Source organism: Stegodyphus dumicola, chromosome 1 (assembly GCF_044657685.1).
Source record: "Stegodyphus dumicola isolate Sdum_Otavi_A_Nest chromosome 1, ASM4465768v1".
In the NCBI taxonomy this organism is placed as follows: domain Eukaryota; kingdom Metazoa; phylum Arthropoda; class Arachnida; order Araneae; family Eresidae; genus Stegodyphus; species Stegodyphus dumicola.
The window spans coordinates 18526642-18550545 of NC_140768.1; the positions used below are offsets into that span (position 1 = coordinate 18526642).

Consider the following 23904-nt stretch of genomic DNA (forward strand, 5'->3'; position numbering starts at 1 on the left):
AGCAATTTGAAAACGGGCAATGGCAAAACTGCGCGGAATAAAACATTTTGATCTCTACCTCGCTAGACTGTCTGTCGGAAATTCTAAAGATAATCTTTTTATAAATATTTTGCGATTTTGTTCTTGAATTACATTTTATGTGGCGTTAATAAGGTATTTTCTCTCTCCTTTCTGCATGCCTTCGTGGTGTAACGGTAGCACACTCGGCGCGCATTCGAGAGGTCCAGGTTAAGAGTCCCGCCGAAGGCATTGCTCATTTTTTTTCTCTCCTGCTTCTAAAATAACCTAATGACTCAGCAACGTAAGGGCGAAGAAGGTAATGTTTAATAATTAACGTCAACACATAAAACGTTAATAATAAAAAGAGACTCGCACCAAAAAATTTTGTAAGACATCTCAGAAAACTGAGCATTCCTATGATGAACTGAGAAAAGATTGAAAAAATATGAAAATGTGTGCCTGCACTTGACACTGCATCGGGAATTCTAAACATATACTACTGTTATTATTTTTTTTTTAATTTGCTGTTGAATTTATATGGCGTCAGTGCCAAAAAACGATGCTTGGTAATAAAGCTAAAAGGACAAAAAAAAAAAGGGGGGGTTAGCAGGAGTAAGTGTAACAGCATACTGGTAGACTGCGAGTTCATCGAACGCGTAAAAAACGTTAACAAACCCTTTGAGCGACCGTTAAAACCTGAAACCTTCAGATTACCTTTTTTATATTGATTTACTTTTACGAGCAAGTGTTAGTTCTGAAAGGTTTTCTGAAATTGCTTACTGTAAGAAAGCAGTCAATTTTGTAAAAAATTTCGCTATATGTCCTTAAAATGATCACGTTTGAAAGCTGCAAGCTCATTATAGAAATTTTTGTTAGAAGTTTGGAAATCGTCCTTGAAATTATTCTTTGAGAGTGCTTTAAGTATAGTGTGCCGCTGTGGAAATGGCTGTGATAATTTCGCCTGGAATTTTGGTGCTATTAATTGTTTCACTTAAAAAATAATTTATTTATTTTTCTAGTTATAATAACCAATTCCTACATGATGAAAATATCACAATTGTACTATGCAATCTAATGTAAAATCTCCCGACTGAAATTCTTCACGTTTATTCAAATATGTGTATTTACGAACTAGCAAGTATACTTTTATGCTTTCATGATGGAATCCTATTGTTCGCCTGCGATATCGTTTTGGATTTATTTTATGCATTTTCCAAGACTATTTTTTATATAACATGGCTACAGTTTAATTACAGGACAGTCTGTAGAGACATTAGGAATTTTTGGAAGCAAGAGAGATCAAAAATTAGCGACCGCCTTCTCCGGGAATCGAACCGTGGACCTCTGGAATACCGTCCCAGTGTGCAGACCACCACACCACGAAGGCACGCTAGGAAGGCGGGAGAAATACCTTACATACTCCCCCTTTTAAAAGGCGACTGGGGTTTTGGGGACCCAATGGCCAAATCCTGGGTGAGGAGAATCATCATCCAACACCCTTTTAGTGTGTGTTATTATGTTAAACAACATAAATTTAATGTGTCACATTTCACATAATCGTATTTAACTATAGTATTATTCGTACTTTATCATAGCTCTGTCTCATAATATTAAGGCATTATACTATGGAATACCATTAAATTATGTATTCGTGTATCTTATTACTAAATGCATTATATCTTATTACTAAATGAATTAAATTGAAAATACAAGAGCGCGTGCATTAAATAAATAAATCTCTCTTTTTGATTTCGAGAAAGTACCGGAAAATTCTAGCGCGTGATTTTAAAATCTTATAAAAGGAGGAAAACATCTCAGTTCGTAGTAGTTGCTTAGTTTGTTGTTGTTTAGAAAACTGCTCTTGTTGATTGTAGCGAATTCGCGGATTAGCTTTCTTTAGCTGTTTTGAATTACGTTCTATTGGACATTTAAAAAGTTAAAAGATAACTACTGTGAGATATTGTAATACTGCATGATAATTTGAGAAAATGTAAGCATTTTTGTTGTGATAATAATAAATTTTTGTTCATTTTTCATCGTGCTTGTGCATTCATTTCATAACGAACCCCACTCCTGACACCAAAAATTGTACGGAGTCAATTTAATCGTCAATCCGTACGCACGCAGCAATATGTAGCATCTTATGCAAGATGTCCTGTAATCATTTTTGTAAAGTACTTTTTTGTGACATTCCTGATTAAGAGCAATTCATGGCACTTGGTCTTTCAGCCAGTGTTTTGTTGTGGTGGCTGCTTGTTGTTTTTTCCACTGATCATCATCATTCCGTTCGGTTTAACCTTAGGTCGGAAGCCTGGTCAGTGGCGCATAACCATAACCACAACCCTTTTAGTTCGGGTGCTACTGTAGAGACAGTATGATTTTTTGGAAGCAAGAGATGTGAAAAATTAGCAACGCCTTCGCCGGGAATCGAACCACGGACCTCTGGAATACGCGCCCAGCGTGCTGACCACTGCACCACGAAGGCATGCTAATAAGGCGGGAGAAATACCTTATAAGTATCACTGAAAAGGTCAGAACTTATTCGTAGCAGCAGAACTTCTGATAGAGAAATCATAACAAGGACAAAGAAGTTGGTCAGTCTAAATAACAACATGCTTTGAAAATAAGGAAACGCTAATATTTTATATATTCATGTTAAAAAGAATTCGAAGAAGTTTGAGGATCGTGAGCGAACTTTTTATTGTGTTTTGAAATGTTAATAGACCGCACTGAATTAAATACCGATTAACGGAGAGCTATAGATTATTTAAAATGAGTTCTTAAATTCAACCAGCGAATCATAGCTGAACGGAATTATGACGCATCAGCGAATTAACTCGGAGATCCTTCCACCTGTTGAGCAATATCTTCAGCATCTTTCACAGAATAAGGTGACGTCAGGAAACTGAACGAAATAATGCAGGGTAGTGACATCATTGAGTCTTCATTTAGTCATTGGTTGTCGCCTAAAAAAGAACAGAGAACATGATTTTGTGTTCCCCCACACGCATTTCAGTGAATCAGAATAGTAGAAAGAAAGGTAGTTATGCCACGTCTGGTAGAGCTATTTAGAAACTACAAACATGTAATCGTATTGTGGGGATTCATTTAATTTATCCAACGGTTAATTTTTATTTTAAAGACACTTTCCTTTGATTCTCGTTTTCAACCCACTCGTTCTTGTCATGATAGTAATAGGCTATAGCCTTGTGTGTATTAAAATGAGGTAGAAAGAAGTAGTATTTAAGGAAAGGTTTTTGGAAAGTGTAGCTGTTACCGTGAAAGACCGAAATTGGAGAATGTCGACTTTCACCGGGGAATGTCAACATTCACCAAATACGTCGGTGAAAGATCGAATGTTGCATTACATTCTTGTACATTCGGACCCTCACCCGTGTATGTCGACAATCACAGATATGCTCTGGTGTAGGTCGAAAAGAGAGGTCATAATAGTTTAAGTTGTTGCAATAAATAAGATTTGAATCACATAATTTAAGTTTTTTATGACTATTATTTTATTTTCTCATTTAGAGCGTACTGTATAATTAAGTAAGGTTTTAACTTCTATTATTTTCCTTTCTCATTTTGAATGTACTGTGTATTTTAAGTTCTTATTTTCTTAAGTTCTTATTTTAAGTCTCAAGTGCGTTTTTTCGCAACTGAATTACGGAGAAGAAAATATAATATTCGTCTCGTATATGATCAATAAAAATCTGCAGCATACGTTTAGTTATACAACATGGCGAAAGTATGTTGCAGATTCTTCGAATAAATTTAAGAATACAGTTTCGACAAGAAAGTAACCTTTTTATAGTATAAATTAAATGCTTAAAACTTTTATGTTTTATTAAATGCTTTTAAATCCGATTTTCTGATTAAAAGACGAGTAAAAGCATAGTCTGTTCGCACATGATCTCTTTGGTTAAAAGAAGCGTAGTTTCAAAGAAAAGTTAAAATTGCAGACTAGATGACATTTGTGGATTTTGCACTTTCCGGAGGCTGCAGGTTTTATCCGGAATTTTCAAATGCCTGGAGTCCTCCGGAAATCTACGCAGTTGGGGGATGAAATGTTTTCCTGAACGATAAATCAACGCGAAGGATAGCCGTTTGTCCATTACTGTTTCCGAAACTTATGCCACCAGTTTACTTTTGAGAAGAAAATGATGAAACGAAATCTGCGCAACTGAAGCGATCACCCTAAAGGATATGAAACATCGCATTTGTGTTACTGTAGTATCCATCATCCCTTACATGCCTTAGATTACAGTTTATAAATTAGCGACTTAGCATTTTTCAAGAAAACAATATGAACGTTATCCTGACCAAAGTTAACTGTTCGTTAAGTGCTAAATTCCTTATTTGCACTGATTCTCTTTCATCCTTATATTCTCTTAGGAATATTTTCTCATGTAATAAATTTTAATTGTCACTTCTCACGCCCTTCTTAAGAACCTTAATAATAAAGGTGTTGATGTTATCTTTTCTCGTGTACGTGGCCACACTGGCAATCTAGGAAATTGAAGACCTGATTGGTTGGCAAAACAAGCTACACATCTTCAAGTAAATACTCCAATGATATTGCCGAAGTCATTTTTCAAGAACAAAAATAGGGATGATACAATACTCAAGCGGAATGAACTATACAGGAATTCTACTACTGCCTCTTTAACTAAACTATATTTTCCATCCATTCCTCACAGATCGAATAATAAACACTTTTCCTGCAATTTTGAAGTTACTCAATTTCTAACTGGGCATGGTAAATTCAATTCATATCTGAAGAGATTTAGATCATCTAGTACAGACTTGTGTTCATACAGTTTCGGGGGAGTGCAAAATGTCGAACATTTGTTGTTCTATTGTTCAAAGCTCAAGGAAAGACGAAAAAAAACTCATTTCTAGATTAAACTCTGTAAATATTACATTTTATCCCCCCCTTCATGTGCATTTATTCAAGATAAAATGGCTTTCTCTTTTTTTTTTTTTTTTTTTTTTTTTTGTTAATTTATTTCTTACGTGTCGTCTGTGAATTTGTAAGTTTATTTTATTTCGTGGTTTTTTTTTTTCACTTAACCTCTGTAAGCCGTGTGTAAGTACTATGTGGTGCACAAGGAATTTAAAATTTTCAATTAAAAAAAAGTATCGTGAAATGTGCACAATATTGTGTTGTATGCTTGTTACAAGCAAGAAAGTTGGAAAATATTGTTGCATGCCTAGGGATTCATAATAGATTAAGGCCCACCAGCGGCCGAGCGGTAAAGTCGCTGAACACTGGTAGTTCGGTCCGAGGTTCGAATCCCGCGAACAGGCTAGCTGCATGGGTGTTTTCGTGGTTTTCCCCATGTGTAACGTGTATACGAGCCAGTTTCCCTTAGAAAGTCCTCCACAAAGGCATCCCTCCCCTTAGGCAGATAGCCCTAGTGAGCTTTGCCATAATTAAATACACCACACCACCACACCGTAATAGATTAAATGCATACGGAACCGATGATACCTACATAAAATTTATTTTACCAAAAGAAAACTCTTCACAAGTTCTGGAACTTTCTATAAAAATATTCGTACTGTTCTTCTCAGTATCACAGATCAGTATCAGTATCAGTATTTACACTTCAAACTACTAAGAACGTTAAACAGAACGCAATGCAAAGGGCATCTAAACAGCGAAGCTTACACGGAGGTATCTGAATACTCCGAACTCACGCTGAAGTAAACAAATGGCAGCAGATATTCGCTTTGGTCTTGTGTAGTTTTCACCCGTTCTCCGAGAAATCGCTAGGCCGGATGCGGTTACAGTTATTATCTAGATTAATTACATTTATTCAATCATAATAACAGTTAGAGTTACTCGACCAAAATGCCACCAAATGGTTGCTAACGGTGGCGACTTTTGGCGATTTGTCGCCAAGATTGGCTTTATTTGGCGATAAAAGTTATTTGCTGAAACTGTCTGCAGCTGGGAAAGTAAACTGTATTTTTACTTTTCCGGCAAAGCTTCGCTTTTTTAGATTTTCATATTACATTATACAAAAAAGTACTACTATTTCACATATAATTTCACTAAAATTATTTACATATGTACAAAATTTGTAGCAATATGTACTTGTACTGAAAATTGGGGAGTGTGACTTCTCATTTGTATTATTTTATTTTTATTTAGTCTTAGCACGTTGAAACTAGAAGAAGTTCGACAGAGTTGCATGTCATGGACTATAAAAGAATTTTCATATTTTTGCTGCAAGTGTTTGCATCGAAAGGATTTAGATTTAAAAATTTCGTATTATGTCTCTATTTTGCTATCTTGCGAGACATAAATTAATTTAGCAAAAAGGTTAAAGCTTTCCAAAATGTTAATTGAGCTAACTTTCCTTAGTTAATTTTTTTTAGGGGGGGGGGGAGGATGGAATAAACTAGTATCGAATTCCTAACATACGGGGTACAGCGAAACATCCCTGGTCTGCAGCAGCAACAGAAGCTTGGAAGTGTTTAAAACAACCTTTATATTAAAGTCAGAATTTGAACATAAATGCAAGTCTGGTGCTTACATGATCAAGCCAACATTTGTGGCGATGCAACTTAAAACAAGCCAGTTTAAAACTAAGCCTAGTAGTTATAGCCTACACAAATGATTTAACGCGAAGTTCGCTCAAAATTTCTCACCGGCGTAACAGTTTAAATATCGGCAGCAATAACGCGAAGCCGAAAAATTAGAATCATATCAAAGCTCGCAAAACCTAGTAATGTAACCTCGGGACGCAGAAACACGCTTTGTTTTACAGTCCAAAAACTTGATTTAAATACTCTCAAATTGATTTGCATTCTGGTGAGGAAACGGAAAGGAGAAGTGATAGTGAAGCTGAAATTACAAATAACTGGTTACATAAAATAATAACCCTAGAGACTTTTATTGATTTAGTCAACGATTAATTAGGGCAAAACGGCACGGGCGCAGTGTATCTCAAGTAACAAGAATCCTTTACATATCAGTTACTTCAGAAATGTGAACATTTGGTTGCTTCAGATGTCGTACTTCAGATAACTGAACAAAAAATATTCTCTTTCACATCAATTACATGGAGGATATTAGGGACAATTGTTCATACTTCATATAATTCTTCCTCATAATATTGCTTTTAGAAATTGTCGTTTTTGTTTTGTTTCCTCCGAACGCAACTTAGCGTAAATTTTGTATCGAGTTCTCGTCTTATACATCCCCCTACTTGACTGAACAAACATTGTTTGAAAAAACAATATAAAGTTGTTTAAAGTCCTTGTCAAACCTTGAAAAGAACCAGACAAACGTAAAGGATTTCAGTTCTCTAACAGGGAGGCAATCTTTGGAAACCGATTTTTTATCCTCCCTCTTCTGGCTTTATATACCAAGAGACAGCAAATGCCCGGAAGTCAAAATGAAGAGTGCCCTTTTTTTTTCATACCCCTCCCCCTTTTCTGTGAGTCGTTCGTTTCAAAATTGGGTTTTGAAAATCGATGACGTTCGGTCGCAGGCAAGACTGAAATTCGCATCCAAAAGATGATGTTTTTTGAACTTATTTTAACTCGACCGAAGATTTGTTAGAAATTGATGGAGAAAAACTAACCATTCTTCGGAACTGTTGGAATTATTATCCCTGGTTACAGTAAAATATTTGAAGGGATTGTCACAAAGCAAATAAGCTGAGTACTGAGGTTTTAACAACTGAATTAAATGTTTATATTTACTTTCGATCATTATTTTTCCTGAATCTGGGAGTTGAAATGAAGAATGCCCTTTTTTTTATATAAGAAAAGGAAAAGTCTTTAGTGAATTATTTAACTTCTGGAGTATTTCCTCCTTGTTTTCAGCCCACCAGCGGCCGAGCGGTAAAGACGCTGAACACTGGTAGTTCGGTCTGAGGTTAGAATCCCGCGAACGGGCTGGCTGCATGGGCGTTTTCGTGGTTTTCCCCATATGTAACGTGTATACGAGCCAGTTTCCCTTAGAAAGTCCTCCACGAAAGGCATCCCTCCCTTTAGGCAGATAGCCCTCGTGTGCTTTGCCATAACTGAATAATCCAATAATCCAATCCTCCTTGTTTTTATCTAGCATAAAATGCAGAATGATGTTCTGTTCTTTGTTTAAAGTGCTCGTCTGAAAACAGCACTAATGCAGCTTTGTATATAATTTAAACTGCCTGTTCCATATACACATTACATTACATTTATTTATATAATACAAATGTGTGATTAAGCTGCGGCAATAGCGTTGCTAAATTTAGAAACTACTTTTTCTCGTACAAAGTCATTTTTCAGATTCTGTATTTGTAACGTTTAATAGTTAACATATTATTAGTCCAAATGGGCTTTGTTCCTGAAGGACTATTGTTTTCGTTTTGCGATTTTGCGTTGAATCACTATAAATGTCCGTTTCACTTTTTAAACTGTTGCCACCAAATGTTAGAGTCCTGCATTATATTTGAAGAAATTAAATAATGAAAAACCTGCATAAATGTATGTATATTTCTCGCATTGTGGTTAAAACAATGGTACCTAGAGCCATCGAATTTTGAAAGATGTAATCCTCCTACGAATATGGGCATGTGGAAGACCAAATTTGGAATTTGTTTTATTATCGATTTCATATTTTCTAAAACTTTAACGCATTTTTGAGTAACAAACTCAGCGATTTAAAAACGAGCAATGGCAACACTCTACGGGGGGGGGAGATCTTTTTATCTCCAGCGTGCGGAATTGTGCATTGGAAATTCTAAAGATATTCTCATTTTAAAATTATTTTGCGATATTGCTATTGAACTGAATTTTATGGTTTATGTGCAAAGAACATGATATTTAATAAATAAAGGTAACACACAAAACATTAAAAAAACGCCTTTTTCGAACTAATTTAAAATCTAAAACCTTTCAGTTTTTTTTTTTTTTTTTTTGTATGTTAATACTTCTGAGGGTACTATTCGGTTTTGAGGGCCGTAAAAAATCGCCAAACTATTGTTGATGCCTGTGCTGCCAAAAATAATTGCGGCAACCCTAACGCAAGAAAGGAAGTATAATAGTAAATAACTATCTACGATTGATGTTTTAATTAAGATGAAAAGTTTATTTCATTTAATACTTTTTTATTATTATAATTTATATAAAAAAGGCTAAACATGACTGAATGGAAGCATAACAGTAAATAACTATTTCAGATCATTATTATAATTTATATAAAAATTGCTAAACATAACGGAATGGATGCCTGCATCGCTATTTCGCTACCGAGTTATCGCTAAAGCATAATTTCATCTCGGCGGTTGTTCAAACATAATTTTCTATAATGAATGATGCTTTTTCTTTGAAAAAAATCTCGGTAAATTGCAGAATCGTCCACTTATTTGTTTGCCGCTTTTTACAAGAGTTAAAAAAACAATTGGATTTTTGTCAATTTTCTTTTACTTTTTAAGTGAAAAATAAGTCGATGTGTACATTGATAAAGAAGTCAAGGGTGTGCGCAGTGCCATTTTTGTGCAATTCTGGGATGCCGATGTGTACGTGGACACGGAGTATGTGCAATTCCTAAAAACACGTCAAGCAGTGGGTGATTCTGCACTTCATCCAAAATTCTATTGCAGACTTGTCGTCATCGGCAATTCCCAAATTGTTGAATCCATAGGATATCAAAAAAGAATTTAAAATCAAAAAATAATTCAAAATCAAAAATGGGGTTTAAAAATTAAACTAGTATTTCAATGGCGTCTTAAGAAAAATAGAACTATATAAACTTACGAAATGTCAAATCAGCGCTTACGCTAGATTTGGCGCGCTGTTAAATAGGCACGTTGGCTAGATTTGGCGCTTTATCGCATATATTTTCGCTGCAATTTTTTTACGGTCCTATGAAACGGAATAGTACCCTTCTGTGTATTTACATAGCTTCCATCAGTCATCATCAGAATAAAAATTAGTTGTTTAAATAAGAAGTGAATTTGTGGTTGAAAACGAAACTGAGTTGTGGTATTCCCTCAACAAGTAGAAATGTATTTATACTCATCTTTATGCCCTGCATTGCTCAAATTAAAGTTTAAATATTAATTTATCTTGAATTTTCTTTCTTTTCTTCTGGGACAGCACATGTAAGCGAAATTTGAGAATGGGGCAAATATATTCCAGACCGAAGCACTTGAATATTACTTTAAATCCGGATTACTTTTTTTTATTTCCCAGAAGAAAATAGTAAACAGTACTTTTCTTTAGACAGTTGAGAAATTTCTCCTGTTTCGGAGAACTATGTCAGAATTATATCTTAAAATACCACCACAAAGTACTCCGACAGCTCCTCACCTTTCTTGCTCATGCCACTGAAAGAGAGAGAAGAGGTGAGTTGGGGCTTACTATCTGTGTTTTAATCGATTTTGAAAGAATCTGTAGATGCCCTCGAAGCTGCTGGTTTCAGCCTTCCGTAACTTCACTGATAGGAACGAGTCATCCAATAAACGCTTACTTTCTGCAAGTTCTTGTTTAAATACTCTGTTGTAGGTGACGATGATCACATTTCGAAATCGGAAGCCTGAACTCTATGACGTCATGTTTGTAGGCTCAGGCAGTCTTCTAAACCTTCTGAAATTCGATTCGAAGGTTTAAGATCTTTTGCAGTCAGGATTAGGTTTCCGAAATTCCATTCCATACTTATCAATTCCTTAGCCACGTATAATATGCGTACAAAGTGTTCGAAAAACGCTTCTGCGGGCTTTTCCTTTTTTTATTCTCTTTGCAGACTAATCCAGTTACTGTGGAAGCCTAATTCTCTGGATTAAATGAGACAGTAATCCATCGGCATAATCGAAAATATGGAATAATAATTAGGTTGCCCGTTCTTCTATAGACCAGATTCATATTACCCGAAAGCAATTGATTTAAAAGAGTCTGAAATGTTTCAGATTTTAAATTACGTCCAAAGGGGCTTTTTTTAAACGTGTTCTGTGTTACCTTTATTTATTAAATATCATGTTCTACGTACTCAAACCATAAAATTCAGTTCAACAGCAATATCACAAAATAATTTTAAAATGAGCATATCTTTAGAATTTCCGATACAGAGTCTCGCAGCGCTGGACATAAAAATGTTTTTTTTCTTCGTACAATGTTGCCATTGCTCGCTTTGAAATCGTTTAGTTTTTTAATTCGTTCGTTGAAGTGTTACAAAATATGAAATCGATTATAAAACAAATTCCAAATTCGAATTAGGGCTTCCACATACCCATGCTTTGTGGAAGATTGCGTTCTCTAGGTACCGTTGTTTTATCACAATGCGAGAAACATACAAACATTTATGCAGATGCTTCATTATTTAATTTCTTCAAATATAAGACAGGGTGATAATATATGGTGGTAACGATCTGAAAAGTGATACAGCCTTTTAAAGTTTTCGACGCAAAATGCCAAAACGAAATTAACAGTCCTTCAGGGCAAATTGGCCCTTTGGACTAATTATGTTTTATTCGGCAAATATGAAGTGTGTCAGGGATTAGGTATTAAAAAAAGTCAAACGCAAACAAATTACTTTTTATTTGTTTTTCTTTGTAACAATCGATAGTTTGTAGAGTCATTATTTTTTTTTTTTTTTTTTTTTTTTGTTAAAGCAGGATGCGTGAAAAATATGCAGCGCCGTCGCCGGAACTCGAACCAGGGGCCACACAACGAAGACCTGCGGGAGGAAGAGAGAAAATACTTATATGCTTCCGCTTTTAAAGGGCGACTGGGGAGGAAGGGACCAAATTGCCAAAACCTGGTGGTGACGAATTATCGCCACCACCTTTCAGTTCGGGCACCTTTTAGTTTTCTTCTAGAGTTATCAGTTTTTTTTGGGGGGGGAAGAGGAGGAAACAGAGACTCGGAAGAATGTGCAGTACCCTCAACCGTATTTCCAAAGGCACAATGTTAAGTGTCCTTATATGGGTAGGGACATCCAAATGCATCTTCGATCCTAATTGCGCTAGGAACAGTTGTGTTTTTTTTTTTTTTTTTTTTTTTTTTTTTTTTTTTTTTTTTTTTTTAATGATAGAACGCTTCGAGGAAACATTTTGGTTATTTCGGATTTTTAATACGATCTAAATTTTTATTTTTAAGCGATTTTTGAAAATTTTGGAAGAAAATTTAAACGATTGTTAAAAATTGTCAGAGTCTCCGTTCTTGCGGAAAATGAAAGATCCGCAAGGCGAAAACCTAATCCTTCCGAGGGATCGAAAATCTAATCCTTCTGATGGATCGAAAATCTAATCCTTCTGATGGATCGAAAATCTAATCCTTTTGCGTGTCGAAAATCTAATCCTTCCGAGGGATCGAAAATCTAATCCTTTTGCGTGTCGAAAATCTAATCCTTCCGAGGGATCGAAAATCTAATCCTTTTGCGTGTCGAAAATCTAATCCTTCTGATGGATCGAAAATCTAATCATTTTGCGTCTAGTCCCAAGTCGACTACACGCAAAAGGATTACATTTTCGATCCATTTTCGACCAAAATATCAGGTAGAACAAAGGATTCTGGGAGCAAACAAAGAAAATTAAGGTTACGTGCAAATGCGTATTTCTTTTCCAGACATGTTAATAAGTGTCTTTCAAACAATTTATGCCAAATTTAACAACTTCTTAAAGTTATCTGTTTTAATTATCTAAGGGAAAATGTCAAACCATGTAAATAAATTTAAAATGGTTATTTTGGCTGGCATAGAACTGCTGGAATCCGTATAAAACTGGTGGATTTTGTGCCAAAAAACTCCGATCAACCAACCATATAAAACTGGAATTCTACTATACATTTAATTACAAATTAGGTTAGATTAAAGCTAAGTGCACGAGGTTATCTATGTATCTAAGGCAAGGATACCTTCCTGGAGAACTTCGTAAAGGAAATTGGTATTTACCTTAAATGCGGGGAAAGCGACAAAGATTTTATGTGTTCAGCCTTTTTCCGGAATATGAACTACCATATGATTTGAACTACATTTTATCCTGCTCAACCTGTTGCTAGAGCATTTTTCAGTCATTTTTGCGTGGACGTTTTAAAGTCATTTCTCCATGTTTCATCAACATTTTCAGGTTCATGTCATCAATTCACTTGATACAGTGTGTTTATGCATCTTGAATTTTACTCATCATTTGTCTGGCGCATAATAACCCTCGAGGTTTTGTGCCATTTAAAAAATCAACCAACCAACCGGGATATGAACTTCCAGTAATTGACACTTTTATTCCCTCGGTTACTGGTAGGCTTTAATTACAAAGTTTCTTGGCCTTGTAAAAGCTGGGTGCAACATTGAAGTTGCATATTTTTGCCTCGACATCTTACTGATGTGCTTAATGTTTTACAGTGAATTGGCGTGTACGTCTTGTTGTGAAATTCCTTGTGTGTGTTCTTGTTTGTAATTCGTTTAATTCTTGATAGCTATCCTGTATTGCTGTAAGGTAAGATGATCATTTATAAGGTTGTCTGCAGCTGGAGTTGTACGATTTGTCTTCAGCAATTATCATTTCTTATTCTTCCACCGGTGTTTTTCAAGTCTTCTACAAAGAAGTTGGTGAGAGACCAACAACAGGAGTGCGAGACATTCAGATTTTATCTTCCGGACGACCCTTGGTCAAAATTAGGATGGAGCTCAAGTAGGCAACCCTTGTAAATGTTTCGTAAATAGAATAATCCACTTGAGGTTAACAGCTAAAATATTATTAATTTTTTCCAGAGCAAGGTGTTGTTATCGAATTATATTGTTGGTTAATAATGATCTCAGCTTGTAGGAGTTTCCATAAAATGTTCGGTGCCACTTTATCTACACCCAAGATTTTCTTGAGATATTTCTGATAAGTAAATGTTAGTGTGTTAAGGATGAACGTGCTGCAGTTAGAGATATTTTAATTACTTAATTATTTCCCGAAAAGACTGCCTATTAATGATAATATTGTAAGGCATATTTGAATTTTGAAACCCTTTCCTACCCTGCCTTGTTTCCACTTACAACTTCCTACCAGAATGAGTTTTTAGAATCGCGTTCAATGCAAATGTGTTAGAAGAAGTATTTAAGGAAGGCTCAAACTAATTTCGATAGAGAGAGCTAGGAGTTCTTAGTAGCGAGTATCTGCCTTCTGGGCTAAGTCACTCTTTCTGCTATTACGCTCGGCCGTATTATACACTGACTACCAATAAGTATTTGGACACCTATGCAAGTGACGATACTGCGGTCCTAAGGTACGTCCCGGACTCCGCCGTTATATATCGTGTAGGAAACAGCATCGGCTTTAGTCGCATGCAAGATGCCTCGCAGTTCGGAGCTCTCTGATTTCGAGAAAGGTATAATTATCGGGTATCACAAATGGGGCCGATTCTTAAGGGACATATCTAGCGATCTGAAGTACCCAAAATCGACAGTGGCCTATGTGATTAGGAGGTGGAAAAGGAGAGGTGATTGTCGGAATGTGCCCCGAGTCGGCAGACCAACGAAACTGGGAGATAGAGACCGACGAGTGCTGTCCAGAGAAATTCGGAAGAACTGCACCCAACCGATGGCGCTCATCCGCGAGGAGTTTCAACAGGCATTCGGGAGTATTGTTTCAATGAATACCATCCGTAAGAAAGCACATCTGCTTGGTTTACATGGTCGTGCTGCTGCCCATAAGCCTTTGATCACAAAGTCCAACCGCTCTGCTCGGTTAATGTGTGTGCAAAGCACATCGAAATCGGACCGTAGATCAGTGGAAACGGGTTCTTTGGAGTGACGAATCAAGGTTCACCCTTTACCGTTCGGATGTCTGGGTCTGGCGTCTACCTGGAGAACGTCTCCTGCCAGAATGCATTGTGCCAACAGTCAAGTTCGGCGGAGGTGAAATTATGGTCTGGGGGTGTTTCTCCTGGTATGGGCTGGGACCCTTGGTCCCCATTCATGGTAAGCTCAACTCCGGTGCCTACTGCACTATTTTGGATGACAATGTGCTTCCTACGTTGAGGCAGTTTTACGGGTTGGACCCCTGTTACTTTCAGGACGACAATGCCAGTTGTCGTGTTTCGACGTTAACCAAGGCTTGGTATGGTGCCAATGGAGTTTATCGAATGGACTGGCCTGTCTAGTGTCCAGACCTGAACCCTATCGAGAACCTCTGGGACGAGTTGCATCGCCGAATTCAGGGGTGCACTACCCGTGCAAAATCGGTGAAGGAACTTCTATGTCTTCTCCAAGCCGAGTGGAAGAAAATACCACTAGCTTTAATAGATAAATAATTTTTAAGATAAATAATTTAAGCTAGTCTAAAGACTTGTGGAAAGTATGCCCTGAAGGGACCACGCTGTAATTACCTCTCGTGGAGGCTGTATTGATCTTGAATAAAGTTAGTTTTTCTTTTCTATCACAGGTGTCCAAATACTTATTGGTAGTCAGTGTACGTGTCTATTGATATTTGCCGGTTAGTTTAATTTAGGGGCCAAATTCTTCAGATGATTGTGAAGCTAAGTCTCGTTTAGCTAATTATAGTTTAGTTTCTTATTTCTTAGTCTGAGTTAAACCCCGTTCCTGTAAGCCCGAGACGGGGCCGAATGTTATTCTTATTTGAGTTAATAAAAAGGTTATTTAACTCTTCTCGAGTGTACGTCTTAGCTGTTCATCTTAGACAAAAGGAGTATGTACCCTATAACATGTTACATTTTAGATGAAATAAAAGAGAGCATGAAATATGTCATAAAAATGAATGTAACTTAAAAGCGACACATTCCTAATGTTAAAGGAGATTAAGATACATAAAATTAACCTGAAATTTGTATCTTATGTTATAACGTTTCTTTTGCAAACATAATACGTACGAAACATCTTAAAAAACTGCAAAGTGAATTATCACTGTTTTTGTAAGGTACCAGAGACTATGAAAGGACCCTTTATTCGACTCTAATAAAAGTTAACGAGCGACACCACTCGTGCATACAATATATATAGTCAGCAGTTATGGTTTAAATCAAAGTTAAATAATTTAACTTAGTAAGCTAGTCTGACGGTTACACAATCCAAGTAAAACCCAAGTTCGCTCTGACGTGTCGGCATGACAAGTCTAATGGCGAGAATAGAGCAACGCCGCAGAACACTCCTCTCAAGAGCAACGTGGCCTTCAGCAAGGCAGAACATGCTCTGTATCTACCCTCTAAAACAGTGGTGCTTATCCTTTGGCATTTCCAAAACATCAACATTTTTATTAAACATGTTTCCAATCTTATGTGATACACCTGAAATATTAATTTCGGCCAATTGGTTTGAGATGAATAATAATATTGATTGAACTTTATGGAAACCAGAGAAGCGGAGTTCAAAATTTTTTTCAATGCATTTAGGTTTTTCGAGTATTTCTCTGTTTCAATTGCCTTGTGGTTATTAATATGGCTTGTTAAGTTCTGAAAATGGGTGAATTTTTTTTTCTTTCATCTGATTTATCCACAAATTTAACTTTATCTGAAAAAGCAGTTACAGTCCCAGTCAATCGAAAAAGGATTTTTCTTTTCCCTGGAGATCTTCGTTCAGTTTTTTTCACTTTAGCTATTATATCCGTGAGAAAATACAGATAGGATAACCAATTATTATCGTCCAATTCTTTATAACTTTCGTTTCCGGATTCCAAAAACTGTTTTATTGGCTAAGGGAGTTCTACAAATCGTTGAAGTACTTTTCCCCTGTTGAGCCATCTAACATCGGACTGAAGCAATAAGATTCCATGTTCGCTATCAAGTTAATCAATCAGCATTTAATTATTTTATAACGTCTTGCAAGATATCTCTTATGACTATAAACGCTTACCATATTTTAACAATTAAAAAATATAAATGAATGGTTATTTTTAAAATATTTTTTGTTCATAGTACCTAGTCGGGCTGGCGAGCATTTACAAAACGATCGGCGAGCACAAAGTTGGGCATCGTTGCTGTAAAACCTTCCTTTAAATACTCTATTCTTTCTACCTCGTTTGAATATCCCGCGAGCTAGAAATTTACATTCTGGAAGGAAAATGGAAGTGAGGAAGATAGGAAGGTTCATTAGAGACACCTTACATTGTATATGACAGAAGTACGTAAATTTCCTTCACTTTTTCTTTCATGTTTAATTAAATAGGACCTGTTCAAACCCAAAATTTCTTACTTGCTTTAGATAATTTGGTATTTTAATTGCTATTTTTAGGTTAATATTTACAACTTTTAACTTAAATATTGTTACGTTTTTCTTTTTCTCTTCTGACACCAGTTCTTGCGTTATTTTCTTACTTAATGATCGTACAGGGTTCGTAGATTTGGAGTGAATAACGAAGAATTAAGAGTGAATAATGAAGTATCGAAACACACTTTATTTAGCCAATATTAATCAGGACAGCTCCAATAACACTTTTTACAGTCGTCGAAGATCTACTATAAACACGCTGGAACAATCAACGGCACAGCACTGTCAGGCAATAACAGTGGAGATAACTTCCTGCAAAGCACCAGAGTACAGCTCCCGACTCTACTTGGTTGTTCTCGGAACTCCACATACTCTCGAGACTCTCCACGCTACAACTCGCGATGCACTCGACGATACACGAGCACAGCTCCCGACTTCTTCGGTTCAGTCGTTCCCGGAGCTCAACACGCTCTCTCGACGATGCAGTAACCGCGATAGACTATGAGACTCCTTCGGTGAACTCGACGACCCACTCGGCATTCGTTGCCCGGCTGTCAACTCGATCGACTCCGCACTGCTCGCTAGACGAGGCACACTCTCTGAGACACACTCGATGAGAGACACACACTCACCCGATAAGAGACGCACACTTCCTCTCGATGAAGCACACTTACTGACTGCGGACCAGCAGGGTTTATATAGCTTTCGGCTTGTGTTCGGGAACATTCTGGACTTAACCGGTAAGAATTCGTTCCAGAAGGTTCTTCAACCGTCCATGGTATATCGCCAATTTTGTCGCCAAATGTGCGATTTCTCGCCAAATGTGGGAACCTTGCCTTCCCTTGCCATTTTATGGCAACCCTAAAACTGCTTTGCGGGGAAGCCATCTCACCGCGCCTTTACATTTCGTAACAATATTGTACAAAAATAAAACATTTTTACAGACTACTTTTAATTTAAATACCCACTTTAAGAAACAATGCACAAAACCATGTAACTTTCTGTATGCGACGAACGTAATAACAAAAAATATTTAAAATCTTAGAACCTGGAACAAAGCTTTAGAGGCGAGGAAATTGAGTATCGTACTCTGCAGCGTGTTTAGAAAGAAACGTCTTTTCTGGGATCATTCTTCTTTTCCATTTTCATATAAAAAGACGAATAACGTAAAGGTCTGGAAATTCTTTCAAATCGAAACGAGGCGGCTTTTTCAAATGCAGGATAAATGATACATTGTATATATTTATGACATATTTGATAAAGTATCGGATTTCGCTTTATATGACGGTGATGTACGGTCGTCATATCTGTATATAACGCGGGGCATTATAGAAGTAAATAATCTCGTCTGTATATCCCTCTGCATCCCCAAGGCATTTGTGAGAAGAGAAGATTTTATTCGAAACTTTTCCAGGTAGAGAAACTTCGCATTCAAATTGAGATCGTTCCGTCGTTTTTCGTTTTCGGAGAGATTTCTTTCTCAGCCCGCCTCGGAATATCGTAATTTCGTAAAGTGCGTTTTTGGATAAGTGTATTTCCTTTTCCTTTAAGTTGCTTGTCAGGATTAAAGAGCATTTTCAGAAATGTTTTTAAAAAGACCTACTTCTCATCTCTTTGCGGTGTATATTATAATAATATTTTGACACTTCTTTTTTAAAGCCAGTTTGTCCAACCATATTTGGCGATTTTAGAGATCTGGGCCAGGATTTCAGGTATAATTTTGCTAAGCTCCTGAAGCGTGAAATGAACAACACAATATATAACAAAAAATCTGATGTGTACACCACATGACTTCCTTGTATTGGAATATTAAATTATACGCATTTTTTCTTGCATTTCATTTAAACTTATTGGATTGGATTAAATCTACTTCTCCGACAGCGCATAAACCACAATGGAATAAATGCATTCTTTAAAATTCACTCTAGTATTTGTTTACCATAGCGACACTCTGGCGCTAGATTCACTTAACAGTATTAATAATTATATAACTGAAAATAAGTTAACTATTATATAATACAATAATTATATAACAGTTAACGTATATATTTCGTTCATATTATAACTCATAATGCACAAAATTTATATCATTAAAAGAATAGAATTATCTAATCGTTGCCACATGTTCTATTCAAATACTATAATAAAGCTAGAATGATGTATAAAAGAAATTAAGCAAACAAAACAAAAAATAAACAGTTTTTCACAGACGATTGAGTATTTCTCATTTAATTAATTCAGTTCTCACTTCGCGAGAAGGCAAAAATACATAAAAACTCAAAATATCTATATTAAAAATTACGAAGTAAATCTTAAACACTTATTTCCTCGAAAAAATTCCAGAAAGGATTAAGCATGATTTAATTCGCAATAACAAATGAATGCGTTATCTTTCTTGTTGCGAAGCTAAGTTTCTCTAGATTGGCAACAAATCCACTAGTCTCCTGTTTTAAATGTAAACATCAATGGCCGCCGTCAAAAACAGGCTTAGCGGCAATTAAACAACTTTAAAATTGCTGATAATTCTAAAAATATTGCACACAAATTTACTAAAGGCATAAAATCCTTAACCGGAAGATAAAAACAACATAATTCAACCATTTTTAAAGCAAAAAATGTACAATTTAAAAACATATAAGAGTAAAGAAACTGAGATCACCGAGCCGGGTAACAGAGTGGATATATATATAAATATATTTATATACGTTTGTGCGGCCGATGGCAACCAAAATACGAGGTGCACATCTACATGTTATAGCAGTCCTATATACAAAATTTCAAACGTTCTGAGGCTACTCGTTTTTGAGTTATGCGAGATACGTACGTACATACGTTCGTACTGACGCCACGAAAAATTCTCTTCAGAATTAATTTTAAAGCAGTTTTATAATTTTTTTGAAGGAAAAGAGTCTTTTATTCTGTCCTTACGTACAGATATCACGCGAAAACATCGTTAAATTGCATTCGATAGCGGTCGAAATGGATATTTTCGTTGCCTGAATGCTGCCTGAAACTTTTCGCGATTACAATACTTCGTTTTTACTTCGTAAAAGGAAGTGAAAATAAAAATAAAAATCTGAAAGGTTTCAGATTTTAAATTACGTCCAAATGGGCATTTTTTAAACATTTTATGTGTTACCTTTATTTATTAAATATCATGTTCTTCGCACTTAAACCATAAAATTCAGTTAAGGAGAAATATCGCAAAATAATTTTAAAATGAGCATATCTTTAGAATTTCCGATACAGAGTCTCGCGGGCTGGAGATCAAAATGTTTTTTTTTTTTTTTTCCTTCGTACAGTGTTGCCATTGCTCGCTTTGAAATTGTTTAGTTTTTTAATCTAAAATTTGTTGAAGCGTTACAAAATATGAAACAGATAATTAATCAAATTTCAAATTCAAATTAGGGCTTCGACGTGCCCATATTCTATAGAAGATTACGGTATTCAAAATTGGATGGCTCTAGGTACCGTTGTTTTATCACAAGAAATGTAAGAAATGTATATGCATTTATGAAGATGGTTCATTATTTAATTTCTTTAAATATAATACAGGTTGATAATATTTGGTGGCAACAATCTGAAAAGTGAATCAACGCAAAATGCCAAAACGAAATTAATAGTCCTTCAGGGCAATTTTTTTTTTTTTTTTAATTTTTAGTTATTTTATTTTTTCTTTCGTTCTTCACAGTTTTCCATAGCGCTCTGGCATTACTAATTTTAGAAATAAAGCCCTGGATGCAGCTTATTTTTTATCAAAATGTATTTATTTTAAACAACAGTTATGAACTCCTTTCGCGCATGCGTTGAATTTACTGAGCGAAGAAACTCTTCTGCCCCTTTGCGTTACATCACACCGATGTTACTTAAAACTCTCTAGAATATAAGCTCTGAAACACATTTACGGCACCACAATCCGGTTACTACCGCAGCAGAATTTCGGTTAAAATGAATTTATTCAATAATTCCTTTGTGTTAACTAATTACTAGCGAACGCGCGTGCCTGTTGTTTCTCTTTGTCTGGAAAGCCTTTGTGGACAGCGTCCATGCAGAGGGCAATGTAATTATTTAATGCTTGCGAGTTGGAAGGAGTTTCCTTTTCCGTTCCAAAGGGTTTGCAAAGCCTCGAGTCTGTGCGTTCATGGTAATGGGATTAGGCAAACAACTAAATAAATCTGTTCACGTTGTGAATGAAGAGAGCGTTTCATTCTGGAGATTCAAATTAGTATGACATTTTTGGTTATTCTGAATACAGTGCTTCCTCGTTATAACTCAGATGGGGAGGTTCAGAATTAAATCTACCGATATATATTTTAACGAAAATAAATCCTTATTGGGAGTGGGGGAATAAATTACTGTCTGAAAACCTGACATCATAGTATAGCGCTTCGGAGATGACTTCACTAGTTAAATGTTTGCAAGTTATTTCTATATAAAAATATCTGGCGTTGTCACCACATTGAATTCCTTGTATGGCCTATTAAAATTTGCACTTTTTTTGCTGCATTTCATTTTATTTTATTTCCTCGATTTTCATTAGAGATATATTTCGCATTCATTTAATTCAATTCTCACCTCGCGGCAAGGGGCAAAAGTGCATAAAAACTCAAAATATTTTTTTAAAAAAAACTGTTAAGATATAGAAAAATCTAAAACGCCAAATACAGTTAAAAACAGCTAAAAAGCAATTCTTACAATTAAAATGAGAGTTTATACGCCGAAACAAATCTATTCGGACCACGTGCAGCAAGACAACATTTTCGGTGCACCAAACTGAAAGGTTATCTTTTGGCACTACTGAGTGACAAGATGCTGAAGCTGGTGCAGTAACTGGCTTAACGTAATTCACTATACTACTAAGAGTGTCAAATCTAAGCAAATAGCCACCACGTTAGGCCTAGGGCACCTTACTGAAACTGTTGATAATTACTGCAGCAGATAACTACTGCAGCAGATTAATTAAAGGCATAAAAAGCTTAACTGGAACATAAGAACAGCACAATTCACTCACTTTTAAAGCAAAAAATGCACAATTTACCATTATATAAGAATAAAAATTATGAGCTCACTGAGCCGACTAACAGAGTGGGAATATATATATTTATTATATACGTTTGGTGCGGCCGATTTCACTGAAGCAGGGAGGTGCACAACTATATGTTACAGAAGTCCCATATATATATAATTTAAACATTCTACGACCACTCGTTTTGAGTTATGAGAGACATACGTATGTTCGTATGTACAGACGTTACGAAAATATCTCTGACTCCATTCTAAATCCGTTTAGCAATCCGTTTTGGAGAAAAAGATCTTTATTCTGTCTGTTCATGCCAGCATAGTTCAAATGAATTCGAGAGTGGTCAAAATGGATATTTTCGTTGAAATATGTTACCCGAAATTTTTCGCGATTACGATACTTGCTTTAATTCGTACAAGGAATTCAAAAAAAAACCTCGTAATTAATTCTTAGATAAAAATGTCTACTATTGCCATCTCATATACCTAAACTAAGCAAGAGTTACTTATTAAATAAAAAATTTTAAAATACTGCAATTTCACGTATAACTTCACTAAAATTATTTACATATACATAAAGATAAAAAGAAAATCCGAAAGATTTCAGATTTATAATTACGTCCAAAGGGGCGTTTATTTAACATTTTGTGCGTTACCTTTATTTATTAAATATAAAATTTTTCGAACTTATTCATACAATTCAGTTCAAGAGCAATATAACAAAATAATTTTAAATTGAGCATATCTTTAGAATTTCCGATACACAGTCTCGCGCGCTGGAGATAAAAATGTTTCAACGTTGCCATTGCTCGCTTTGAAATCCTTGGGTCTGTTAATGAAAAATTCCTTAAAATTTTATAAAATATGAAATCGATAATAAAACAAATTTGAAATTTGGACTTCCAGATGCCCATATTCGCAGTAGGATTACGTTATTCAAAATTCGATGGCTCTATGTACCGCTGTTTTATCACCATGAGAAACAAACATACATACATTTATGCAGCTTCTTCATTAATTTCTTCAAATATAATACAGGACTCTAACATTTGATGGCAACAGTTTAAAATGTGAAACGGACATTTATAGTGATTCGACGCAAAATTGCAAAACGAAAACAACGAAGTCCCCTTTGGACTACTAAAAATAACATTTAAGAAGCATAAAAAAACTCAGCTAGTTTGCTTTATTTCTTAAGTAAAAATAATAGATATTTTTGTCAGTTCATAAATTTAAAACCCTTAGTACAGAATATAATTAAAACTGATCTAAAAAAATATCAATTTGAAAAATTTTGACATCCGCTTGCGCAATTCTTTAAATGTTACAAATAAGAAAATATCAAAATATTACCACTTGGTATGAATTAAATATAAACAGAAGTTTTCATTCTATACATTACAACAAAATTTAATCATAATTATTGCGTTTGATTTGAATAGTGCTGTACACAAGAAGTAGAATTAGAAATATTTGATCTTCCTGTTAGCTTTAGAAAGCTGTTTTGTTTATGACGTTCATGGTATACGTTAACACTTATAGCAAAATGTTGTTGAAACATTTTAGCTGAAATTAAAAGTGGCTTTTTGAGTAAGTAATTTTGATGTGCATTCCAGGAGTTATTCTATTTTAGGAAGTATATTCAAAATAGAAATGAATTTTCTGTTTTTGATTTTTAAATCGTTACCTAAAGTGTTGTTTCTGATAAACCGAGGAAGCGATGAATATTTCTCCAAGAG

At 35.4% G+C, this 23904-nt stretch overlaps 1 protein-coding gene and 1 non-coding gene across 9 annotated transcripts in view; one reads left to right on the top strand and one right to left on the bottom strand.

The window, feature by feature from the left end:
• The window catches only part of LOC118184546 (polypeptide N-acetylgalactosaminyltransferase 13-like), a 558492-nt gene that overhangs the window by 176870 nt on the left and 357718 nt on the right, over positions 1-23904 (top strand). The gene's annotated exons all lie outside the window — the stretch shown is intronic.
• On the bottom strand, positions 2413-2485 carry TRNAT-CGU (transfer RNA threonine (anticodon CGU)). The gene has a single exon. It is a non-coding gene; the product is annotated as a tRNA-Thr (tRNA).